Source organism: Melitaea cinxia, chromosome 10, assembly GCF_905220565.1.
Source record: "Melitaea cinxia chromosome 10, ilMelCinx1.1, whole genome shotgun sequence".
Classification (NCBI taxonomy): Eukaryota; Metazoa; Arthropoda; class Insecta; order Lepidoptera; family Nymphalidae; genus Melitaea; species Melitaea cinxia.
The window spans coordinates 12,639,278-12,651,125 of NC_059403.1; positions in this window are offsets into that span (position 1 = coordinate 12,639,278).

Consider the following 11,848-nt stretch of genomic DNA (forward strand, 5'->3'; position numbering starts at 1 on the left):
TAATAGATGAAACATTTCATTCCAAACACGGAAATTATGAGGATAAGGTTAATTGTAATATATTTGGCGCAGATAGTTTAAAATCAATATTGAACGTGAGTAGTTAGGAGAATTAAATAAAGAAATAAGTAATGTGTAAGATGAATAAGTGATGTAATTTGCTTGAAGTATCAAGCAATTTATATCATACTAGCTGACCCGGCGAACTTCGTATCGCCTAACACAAACTTTATCGTATATTATTAAAGTTCAAATTGATTTTTAAGTGTTATCACAAATCTTTTGTATGGGAGTATAGAAAAGTGTTGTTTTTAGACTTTTTCAGGAAATTTAAATTTTTTTTTTTTTAGAATTTTTCTCTCCGTAAGAACCATCCTCGTACTTCAAGGAACATTTAAAAAAAAGAATTAGCGAAATCGGTCCAACCGTTCTCGAGTTTTGCGCTTAGCAACACATTTTGCGATTCATTTTTATATATAAGAAGATAGGCCAGAATTTTCTTTTTCCAGTTGGCTTCAGAAGCACTTTTGAATCGTCATTCTACAATACTTTGTATCTGTGGTTGTGTTTGATGTCAATGTTTAATAAATTAATTACGAATATTTATAGTTACTATCAAGGTGCAATCGATTTTGAATGTAGATTTTGCTGAAAAGAACCGCCATGAAACTCAACAGTTAACTTACTAAAAAAATCTTATTAATTATACGCAAAATATATAATTTCACTAGTTCATTAGATATTGTATTACTTACAGACACATTATACTGTTAAAATCGATTATCTCACACAGGAAAGAAATTCCATTAATTCTCAAAAACATTATCTGTAATAAAATGGATAAATGATGTCATTAATTTGAAAGAGTAAAATATCCTAGATCTCGAGATTGTGTTCCGTCGACCTCTTTATGAACTCGGTTCAAGAGATATCACGAAATCAACTAAAGATTTTCTTTGCAAACTTTTCTCTTAAATAAAAAGAAAATGTAAAAGAAAATAATCTTTATTAATACACTTTATCCCGTATCAGTTCTGTTGCTGGTAGAGATTATTTAGAGATATTTTAATTTATTAATTTGTTTTTCTCTCTATGGTTTGGTATGCTAAGTTGGTACTATAAGTTTTGGAAGTTACGATAAAATTGATGTTAAATATACGAGTATATATGCATGTACTGTATATATATAACGAAATAAATAGAGTCGATGGAAAATTTAAAAGACAAAAATTGTCTTAATAATTTCTTTTATCTTATCATTCAACTACAATTACAATCATAAGCAATAGCTTGGGCGTAATTATCAAAGTATATATAAATAAGTTAATATAAAACAAAAAACAACAATGACTTGCATCTCGTTTTATATGAAAATGTTAAAGTTTCCTTTAATAAGTTTCATCAAACATACAGAGATATGAAAGTCTAGACGGCTTTACGACTAAAACAGCAAGGAATGTTGATAAGTTGTCGAGACACTGAGAACATATTATGTTCTTTTAAAAAAATATTAAGAATTCGACTCAATAGATAAAAGTTAAATGTTTGTGCTTACATATAAATGGTAATACTTTTTTTTTGTATTCATAACTGTACACAACAAAATTATGATCTCGGCACATGCTGGCGTTTGATGTTGTCTTGGAGTTAGTGCTTTTATAAGTAAAATAAATAAATACCTTACACTCAACGGCCCCAACCAGGATCAACTCCTGTGTTGGGGGTCCCGATAACACAGATAATACACAAGCACAAACGCCCAGACAAAGGCAAACATCTAAATGGTCATTACAAATAAATGTCGTGTGCAGGTACCACCAGCGCTACAGCCATAAACAAGTGTTGTGACTGTTGGGCTAGCGCGTCTTCAAACCTTCGTATATTTTATGTTTCCTTACACCTTACACAGGATTCACATCCAAACTAAATCGTATCGTATCGATATGTGATATCCAAAAAGTTAATTGAATTGAATTAAAATTTTAAGTTAGCATTTCATATTTTCCTGTCGTTAAAAATCTTCGTGCGTATAAATGTGGGAATCTCAAGTTTAAGTTTTTTATTATTATTCAATTCCTTATTTATTTTCTTTTTATTTCTTTATTTTAACCACATATTTACAGATTTCTTCAGCGTACATATATTAGAAACATATGCATTACAATTCACATATATTTATATAATAGATATAGGCAATACGTTGTAATACACTTATTGCATTGCCATTTATTACGGGAACATAACAGTAGTCAATGACAAAAAAAAGCTATAGAACAACTCAATAAATAATTTTACAACAGTGAGTAAAGAGTAATCGCATCGTCATCGTAAACAGTTTTTTTTTTGTAAATTGCGGGTAATTGTCCCGCCCGCCAGGACCGACCGCTTATCCGACTTTCTCTAACTGAAAGTTATGACAATATATTCGTTTTAATTTCTACAAATGGTTCTTTTTTCCCCACAATGTGTTTATTAAGTGTTTATTTAATAAATACATTGTGTATTATGTATATTTTGTAGAATGCAAGTTAGTCTTCTAGAAAAAAGCTCTTATAATTATCTCATATTATGATTAAATATATATGTACTTTTTATTTATGTCAACAATTACTCTGTCTTCAACGATTACTCTGTAACACTAAAAATTTACGACGTATAATACAAGAAATCGTCTAACTTTATAAATAAATAAAATGAAAATCTCGGTATCATAAACCGACAATCAAAGAAATGGAGGTCTTATTGACGATAAAACGTTCACAGTGGTCCACTATGGCATCATTTTATTGGATCACAAAGATAAAAAGATCATAATTCTCAGGTGGATTATACTTTTGTCCTACTTTTGTTATTGTTATTAAAATATCATGTTAGAGAGATTGGTTCCAACTAGCTATTCTATGTAAATAATTGGTATAAATAGTAACACATTTTATGACAAGCAAACTCAGAGAAGATTGTATTGTTCGTAGTTCAATTTAAAAGATGCGACGCTATTTTTTGTAGCAATGGAATGTGTTAAAAGAAAGAGAAATCTAATAAAAGAAAATCGTCCTCTTACAGATAAAATATTTATAAATGTTTACGATTGTTTTTTTTTTTTTTTGATTGGTTATTTAGTTTAAATGTATCATTGATTATAATTAATGTAAGGTGTATAGGACATACAGATGGACAATGGATTGTTAATTGTGCATTTGGTGATATTTATAATATAGATAATAGCAGTCGATATAAACAATAGAAAATTACGATTTCACAATGATTACTTATAGGCTAATAACTCCATTCCCAAACTGTGACCAAGATGAAACTTACAGCAGATTTTAACTTAAACTTCTAGAATTACAATTAAAGCACCCGAAACTAAATACAAACATCAGATTTTGTATGATATAGAGAGAATGGCAACAAACTTACAGACAGATCGAAACTTTAAAATTAATTGACACCCTTCAGAATAGACTTACATGTTGTTTATTTTGTTTTACTTTGAGACGGTAGCTTAACAAACTAAAACAAAGTTTAGGTAAAAAATTACAATACAATGCAATCAAAATGTTTATAATTGAGTTAAAAGTTATGAACGTGAACATGTTCCTGAGTAAAATTTAATTTTCAGTGAACAAAAAGTTAGCAAACGTTACACGTAATGTTTAAAAGCTTATGATTTCCATCCAACTTTAGCGCTGCAACAATTAGTCTGCAGCGGCTTGAATAATGAGTGCATCAACAGAGATATTATTTACTTCGTCGGTTCCAGTTTCTGTAGCAACAAAATTCAGGCCAGTGAAGCATTCCTACATAAACATTATAGGTATCCGTTTTATTACGTGCGAAAAATAGTTTTGTTCATTGCTATAATGTTTTAAAAAAAAATCTTTCTGATTATAATCTATACATATAAATAAAATTGTAATAACTGCTTTTTACTAAATGTAAATAGATGTATACACGGTACATAAACCAAAATAACACTTTTTACAATTTTTGTCTGTCTGTCTGTCTTTTTGTTCCGGCTAATCTCTGAAACTTCTGAGCCGATTTTGACGGGACTTTCACTGGCAGATAGCTGATATAGTAAGCAGTAACTTAGGCTATTTTTATTTTAGAAATTTATTTATTTTATAACTTTGCGAGCTAAACAATAATTTTTTTGTTAAATTCCACGCGGATGAAGTCGCGGGCACATCTAGTTATAAAATAAAAAGAGTGCACATACAGAGGCTAGGTCTAAATTCCTTATGTTTGTTTGGTATGACACGTCCAAAAGTGACTTTATATAGTGGTGTAATATAGTAGTTAAAAGTATAATCTTCAAAGATAGACTAAATAAGGTAGGTACTTGGTCTATATTAAGATTTTTTTTTCATTAGCATATTTGCAATATTTCACGATTTTTTTAGCGATTAAAAGCGGTTTCTTGCTATTTACTCCAAATTTGGGGGGTCTTCCAGCTAAAATAACTTGAGATATAGATTTAGTAGGTCGAAATACATAAGAAATATACTTGACCTAGTTCGAAATTTTTTTGTTTGAATTTCATTTTTACGACTGTTGTAATTTACACTGAGAGAGTGTGTAGGGTTCAGCGCATTGAAATACATAAGAAACATCCTTGTTCTAGTTCAAACAAAAATATTTTTATCTGCATGAATTAACTTTTTTGCAATTTTTACTCATTTTTGGGGGTTCGTGGAATTTATTCAAAAATAGGGAATGTAGAGACCAGTCGGAACTAGAATTCGGATTCAGCGCATCGAAATATATAACACTAAATGACCGTGGTCAAAGGTACAGAACATATTGTATTTTATGAGCCAGTGTTTATTATTATGTTATAAATATCTCGCTAGAAAATTGCTATGGAAATAGCTTACAATATCTTATAGAATGTAGGACCTGATCTTTATATGATTGTTAAGCATCCACACCTGTCTTCACTGATAACGATGGGCGGAGTAAAGAGATGTTACGTATTATCAAGGCAAGTGCCTTTCATAGTGCGCTTTATATTAAAATGAATTTCTCTTATACCTTTTCGACTTTTTAGGAAATGACACTAATTTCTTTGTGTAAGTATACATGATATTAATGTTCTTTGGTTAGGTGATATAGGTAAGAAAAATAATATTTTAAGATTATTACAATTATAAGCCAGTGCCCGTTTCCAATTACTCAACAGTTTTCTCACTTCTTTAAAATGTAAAACTACATCATACTACCAGAATGGTTAACTAACTAAAACTTTTTATTTACACAGTTATTATGAACGTTTGAACTCAATTTTTATTACAGAAGTTATTGTCAATCATAAGCAAAAAAGTGTAATTTACAACAATAATTTAGGATATAATATTGTAGTACCTGGGTGACCGAGCTTAGCTCGGTTTTTTTAGTAAATCGTGTTTTTTGATAATCATATTTAAATAGGAATTACACATTGATTGTAACATACTATTGTAACATAACGCTGTCGGATTGCCTATAAAAAAAAAAAATAAAAAAAAATTAACGATTTTACCGTCATATTAATAAAAAATATGAACTGGTCATTTAAATAAAAAATCATGAGTGTAATTGGTAAAAAAGGAAAAATAACCATGACATGACCATGATGATGGGGATTTGAACTGTGGTCTTCTCTGTCGATCTCGACCGGCCGATTTCCCACCTGAGCTATGACAACTATATTGACAATTGCGAAATTTACCTTTGCATTCTAACGATATTGTAGCAATTTTTTTTATTTGCCTAAAAACAGGGATAAAACGCCATTTTATAAAAATGAATCTTAGCTATATTGATTTATCGCCCCCGAAATCCCTTGCATACTGAATTCCATGAAAATCGTTGGAGGATATACCTACTATTATACGAGCTATTCTTGTATGTATATATCCCTGTTTTTAGTTACGAATAAAATAGGCTCTAATGGTCTATTCTATCTCCTGTCTTGTCGTAACTTATATGCAGAATAAGCTTAATCAACAACTGGTAAAACATGGCCTTTGAAAACTATAATATAGATAAAGTAAATTATTTTTGGAAAGTCTCAGTTCATAATAAACAGTATAATTTATTGTAAATAATAAAGGCAATTTTTCGCAGGAATTCTCATAACGTTTCAGCTGGACTCATTATATTGGGATATTAGTTCGCCTACTGAGATTAAAAGGACATTGAATTGTCGCAGCCGTCGACGTCACGTAGGAACCCAACATTGGCAAAGGATAGCAAAGTATAAACCTGCGAATCACAATAGTATTTTTGTTTTTAGGGAAATTATCTATTTATACACAAGAAAATTGCGTTTGAAAACTCGGCACCTATATAAATATAGTGAGGGTGAAAATTGTAAAGATGGTTGGATGATGATGACAATGGGTTGACATAGAAATCACAGCGATTGACAGTTTTGTTGTTTGTGTAGGTCATGTAGTTATTTTCTTAATTTTACTTTTACTTTTTTAATAAAAAAAAAAAAAAAAAAAAAAAAAAAAAAAAAAAAAAAAAAAAAAAAAAAAAAAAAAAATTTTACTAACACGTATGTAAGTACATATCATGTGTAAGCAAAATTTTTAAGTGAAGTGTTTGTTTTGATTTTTTTATACATTATTTAGCGTGACAGTTAAGAAATATAAATGTTAATTTTCGTAGTTAATTCGTTTCAAATTTCGAAAAATGACAATATAATAGATGCCTCCCAGTTTTTTAATAAAATTGGTACTTTATTAAAAAAATAGCGAGGTTAATCTCGCCGACGTCATTGTCTTAATGAATGTACTACGCACTACAAGTTTTACTGAATTTCTTGACTTTTAACTCTTGTAAACACGTTCCAGAAATTTAAAATAAAATTCGAATGTTAACATAGTGCATTCAGTAAGTCATATAATCCTCCAGTGTTTGCCAAAACTGAGAACGGTCCAAATTGGTGCAAGTTTTTTACTTACAGACGAGAAACATATGGGTTGAAAAACTTTGTTAGCTTTTTTGAGTGAGATGATATTTTGATATTCAACAATTCAAGGTAATGCATATATTTATGTCAAGGTTAACTATTATCATATTACACTGAAATATGTCATAAAAATATTAGCAGGATCTAAAATACTATAACTTTTTTCAAAAATGTTAATGAAATATTAGATAAGATTTGTTATAGTCATCAATCATCACACTGGGATTTGGTAAATAACAAATAAGTCTCCTCAGAACAAAAGTATTATATTCACGGTTCATTGATCACTACCTGGGTGATCGAGTTAAGCTCGGTATTTTTAGTAAAAAGTGTTTTTTGGAAATCATATTTGAATACGAATTATTGATAAAATATTAATAATATTTTTCGATTTTACCGGCATAATAATAAAAAATATCAGTGTAATTAGGAAAAAAGGAAAAAAGGAAAAAAGTAATCGACCTGGAGAGACATGGGGATTTGAACCTCGGTCTTCTCGGTCCATCCCGACCGGACGATTTTCCACTTGAGCTATTACAAGGTTATTGACATTTCCGAAATTTACCTTCGTATTCTTACGATATTATAGCCATTTTTTCATTGCCTAAAAAAGGGATATGACGACATTTTCTAAAAATGAATCCTAGCTTTATCGACATATTGCCCCGAAATCCCCTGCATACTAAATTTCATGAAAATCGTTTGACCCATTACCGAAATTTTATATATTATATATAGTTTGTAGTGACCCTAATTTTTGCCCCGGGGTTGTGGGTTCGATTCCCAGCCCGAGTCTGGGGAGACCTCCCGAGACCACCCTAAGTATAATATTTATCTATGTATATAAACATTACTAGCTGGTCGACTTCGTCGGCGCAGGATTAGTAAATACTTCGAGTAGCTTGTTATCTTCTCAATATCTATCTCTATACCAAAATTCATCAAAATTAATTCGGCGATATAAAAATCAATTTGTTACTACATTAGAAATAAGTAGGTATATTATCAATTTTTATTGTATTTAGGGTTAACTGTTTTGGTGATAATGGCTTATGGCTGGATGAATGCTATCGCGGACTTTTTTGTAGGACTAATGAAGATAAACATTTTTCTCATACATTAGATACGTGTAAACTCTAGTTTTTTTCAGCGTACGCCAGAATAGCTCGCAGATGGCAGATTTTTCTGACTTACTTGACAATTATCGTTATATTTTGGACAATTCATACACTATAATTAAAAATTATAGCTTATGTGTTATTCTAATGTATAAGCTATATTATTGTAAACTTTCAATAAAATCCATTTGGTAGTTTATGCTTGAAAGAGGAACAAACATCCACACATCCATATATCTATACATCTATACATACAAACATTTGCTTTTATAGTATAAGTAGGATTTATATGTACGTTTAACGAAAAAAAAAAAAATTTAGCTATACCCGTCGGCTTTTACCTATAACACAAGCATTAAATTGCTTACTTTAGGAACAGATGACCGTGTTTGTATGTTGTAGATGTTTATATATATTTACACTTCAGCCTGTAATATCCCACTACTGGGAATAGGCCTCTTTCCCCATGTAGGAGAAGGATTAGAGCTTAATCCACCACGCTGCTCCAATGCGGGTTGGCGGATATATTCCCTACTATGAGTAACGATCGTTATCAGGTGTACAAGATAACAACCGGGACCAACGGCTTAACGTGCTCTCCGAGACACGGTGGGGAGTCCCACAAGGACTGCACAAACACCTAGACCATGGCAAACACCTGTATGGCCAATACTAATGTTTGTCATATGCGGGGATCGAACATGCAACCGCCAGCACAACAGGTACAATCCATGGCTGTGACCGTTGCGCCAACGCGGCGTATATATTTATTTTCATAATAATTAAATACGAGTTAAACGAGCGGGCTGGAATGTGAATTCGTGGTTTATTTGTCATGTTGTGATAGCTTTAGTTGAGTGCTAATAAATCCAGTTGTGAAGGTTCCGTAGTCTGTACGATATGTTGATAGTTGATACTGCGTCCGCGACTTAGCAGAACTAGCTAACTGATCTATTATTACTATCAAGATGCCGAAATTAATATTTATTTATCTTTTCAAATTTAATTTTAGTGAAAATAAAACAACAATTTGTAATATTTTATATTTATGTGCCTTACGGTTTCCTTGTTTGAATAATGATTATTAAAATGACAAAGATATTTTATACACACACTGTTTTTATTCAATTTTATCATTTAATATTACTTAATAATATATCTGTATATTTGTATATTTTATAATATTCACACACTGCCGTCTATTCCTAAAGTGATCAACTTAGTGCTTGTGTTATAGGTGACAGGCGACTGCTAAAATTAATATTTTTTTTCTATAAATATACATGGAAATGATAAATATATCTGTGTATATAAACACCACAATCCAGAACCCACGGAGTAGACAGCAGACCCACTACAAACTGCGCCAACAGGCTAGTCTATAGTAGTTTGTTTTTGATGTAAATACAAAAAAAACAGCGCAAAGGAAGTAAATAAAAATTTATCTTTCCGACAATCCTTAATAATCTAGATAAAATTGTGATCGATTTGTAACATAATAAAAAAACCTTCACGTAAACAAACTTTTATTTCTGCCACGTGAAAGGTTGGATAAAAGCCAGAAAATAATGTTTATGAGTGTCCCATTCAGCTATTATTTTGATATAAAAGGTTATTCAATAACCATTTTCTATGTAGGAAATAGAAACTTTTTGTTTGACGAACAAAGCGATGATCTTAGTAAAGATTTATTAAATTTATTAAATGTATTCATATTATTCTTATTTGAGTTGTTTTTCTAATACAACACAATTCCGTTAATAGCGTAATATTAAAATTTAAAGAGACGGGTGCATAATTATGTTAATTGTCTAAAGTTAAAAACGCGCTACTTAACGTATGTCAGAATACAGAATTATTTCACACCTACTACCTACTTATTATACACCGGACTACGCGTATCCATGAAGTCTACGTATGTTCATCTTCCGTAAATATATGTAAATATTTGTAAAATGTACTATGCACTAAGGGCGTGCAGCTGTACTCATATATAAAAGCTCTTATGTATGAGATATTTTTACTTGCCGTACGCTTTATATGTCTTAGATAAAGTAATATAAGCATAAAAGATTGCTAGTCACAATGTATTGAGAAAGCGATAAAAGAGATACACAGAACATATTTTTTTATATATATAACTTGGTTGGCAAACAAGCGTACGGCTTACCGGATATTAAGCGATTACCGTAGTTTATAGAAGCCTGCAACACCAGAAGCATCGCAAGCGCATTGCTGACCCTACCCCTAAATCCCGTTCCCTATCAAAACGCCGCCCTGGCGTTACATGTCAATTTCACAACTTATTTTAACTATACAAAAGGCATTGAAATAAAATAATTAGGTTGTTTCCTGTTGTAACGAAATAACTTTTTAAAAATAAAACTTTGTAAGTGGAATGTGGCTTAATTATTTTTATGTATCAATAATTAATTTACAACTGACATGTAATGCTGAAATGTTTAGAATTCCCTAATGTGTGGGTAACACAAAAATAAATAATAAGAATTAAAAACTGAATAGTTACGAATGCTGTAAAAAAATCACTATAGACGGCTATGAGGTCGCTTAGAACAGAATATAAAATAATCATATCAAAAATTTCGACCTAGGGGTAAATCGTTTCATAGCTTAGTTGGCTGAAGCACCAACACGGTCAGTCGGAGATACAGGTTCGATGATGAAAATGCTGATTTTACCTAAAATCCAAAAAATGTACACATCAACTAACACTAGTTTTACCGAGGTATAGCTATTACGAAAAGTTATCTTATATCGAAGTTTCATCTGCTAATAGCGCATTTCAATTATAGACAGATTTTGACAGTGGACATAAAAAAAAGATATTTGTGTGCAAACGAAAAACACTGACATCAATTACAACGTAGGTAGACAAAAAATAGTCAAGTAAACCCGCGTTGTTTGAAAAAATCCAAAAAGTGCTAATCAAATCTCGATTAAATAAAAATGAGACCATGTAACAAATGCCAGCTTTTGATTAAAAATAGAATCATTGAAATTGGTACACGCAGTAAAAAAAATCTGAGGTAACAACAAAACATACACATAAAAAAATATAATTGAAATTTCTTAATTTCCTCCTTTTTTGAAGTCACATAACAACTTAAGAGTACGTTGACAACGTACGAAACTCATGTTATGTTATTCGAAATAAACTGTTTTTGGTATAAATAAATAAAAATAATTTACAAGTAGATACAGGTAGAAAAAAAATTGTCAAACTGCAAACATTTTTATTGTCTACACTTGCTATCGTGACTCATTACAAATGTTATACAATAAGGAAAGCAAAAATAAATATATTAGGGGTATTCGTAACAAACAGTCCGTAATTTCCTACCGCTGGGCAAAGGTCTGTTTCGTTATTAAAAGGAAGGATAAGAACTTAATCTCAAATGGCCCTTTATCGCAAGTCGTTAAATATATTCGTATCAAAATCTCTATGAAATTTTAAATATTGAGTATTTTTTACATGTGCTAGCAAGTAAAGAAATTTTTTGAGTCAAGAAACGTAACCTGTTAATGAATATATTTTTTAGGTTCACTAACAATATGTTATCATTTTAAATCAATACAAAATTTTTATACAATACGCTTTACGGTAATTTTATTCAATGTGCAACAAATATTTACAAGTATACTCCACGTGCAAAAATACCTACCTAACGTAAATCCATAAACCATCCAGGCATAGTAAATTCTCACTTCACTGCCTTAGATAGTAGGTGTATAGTACATGTACATG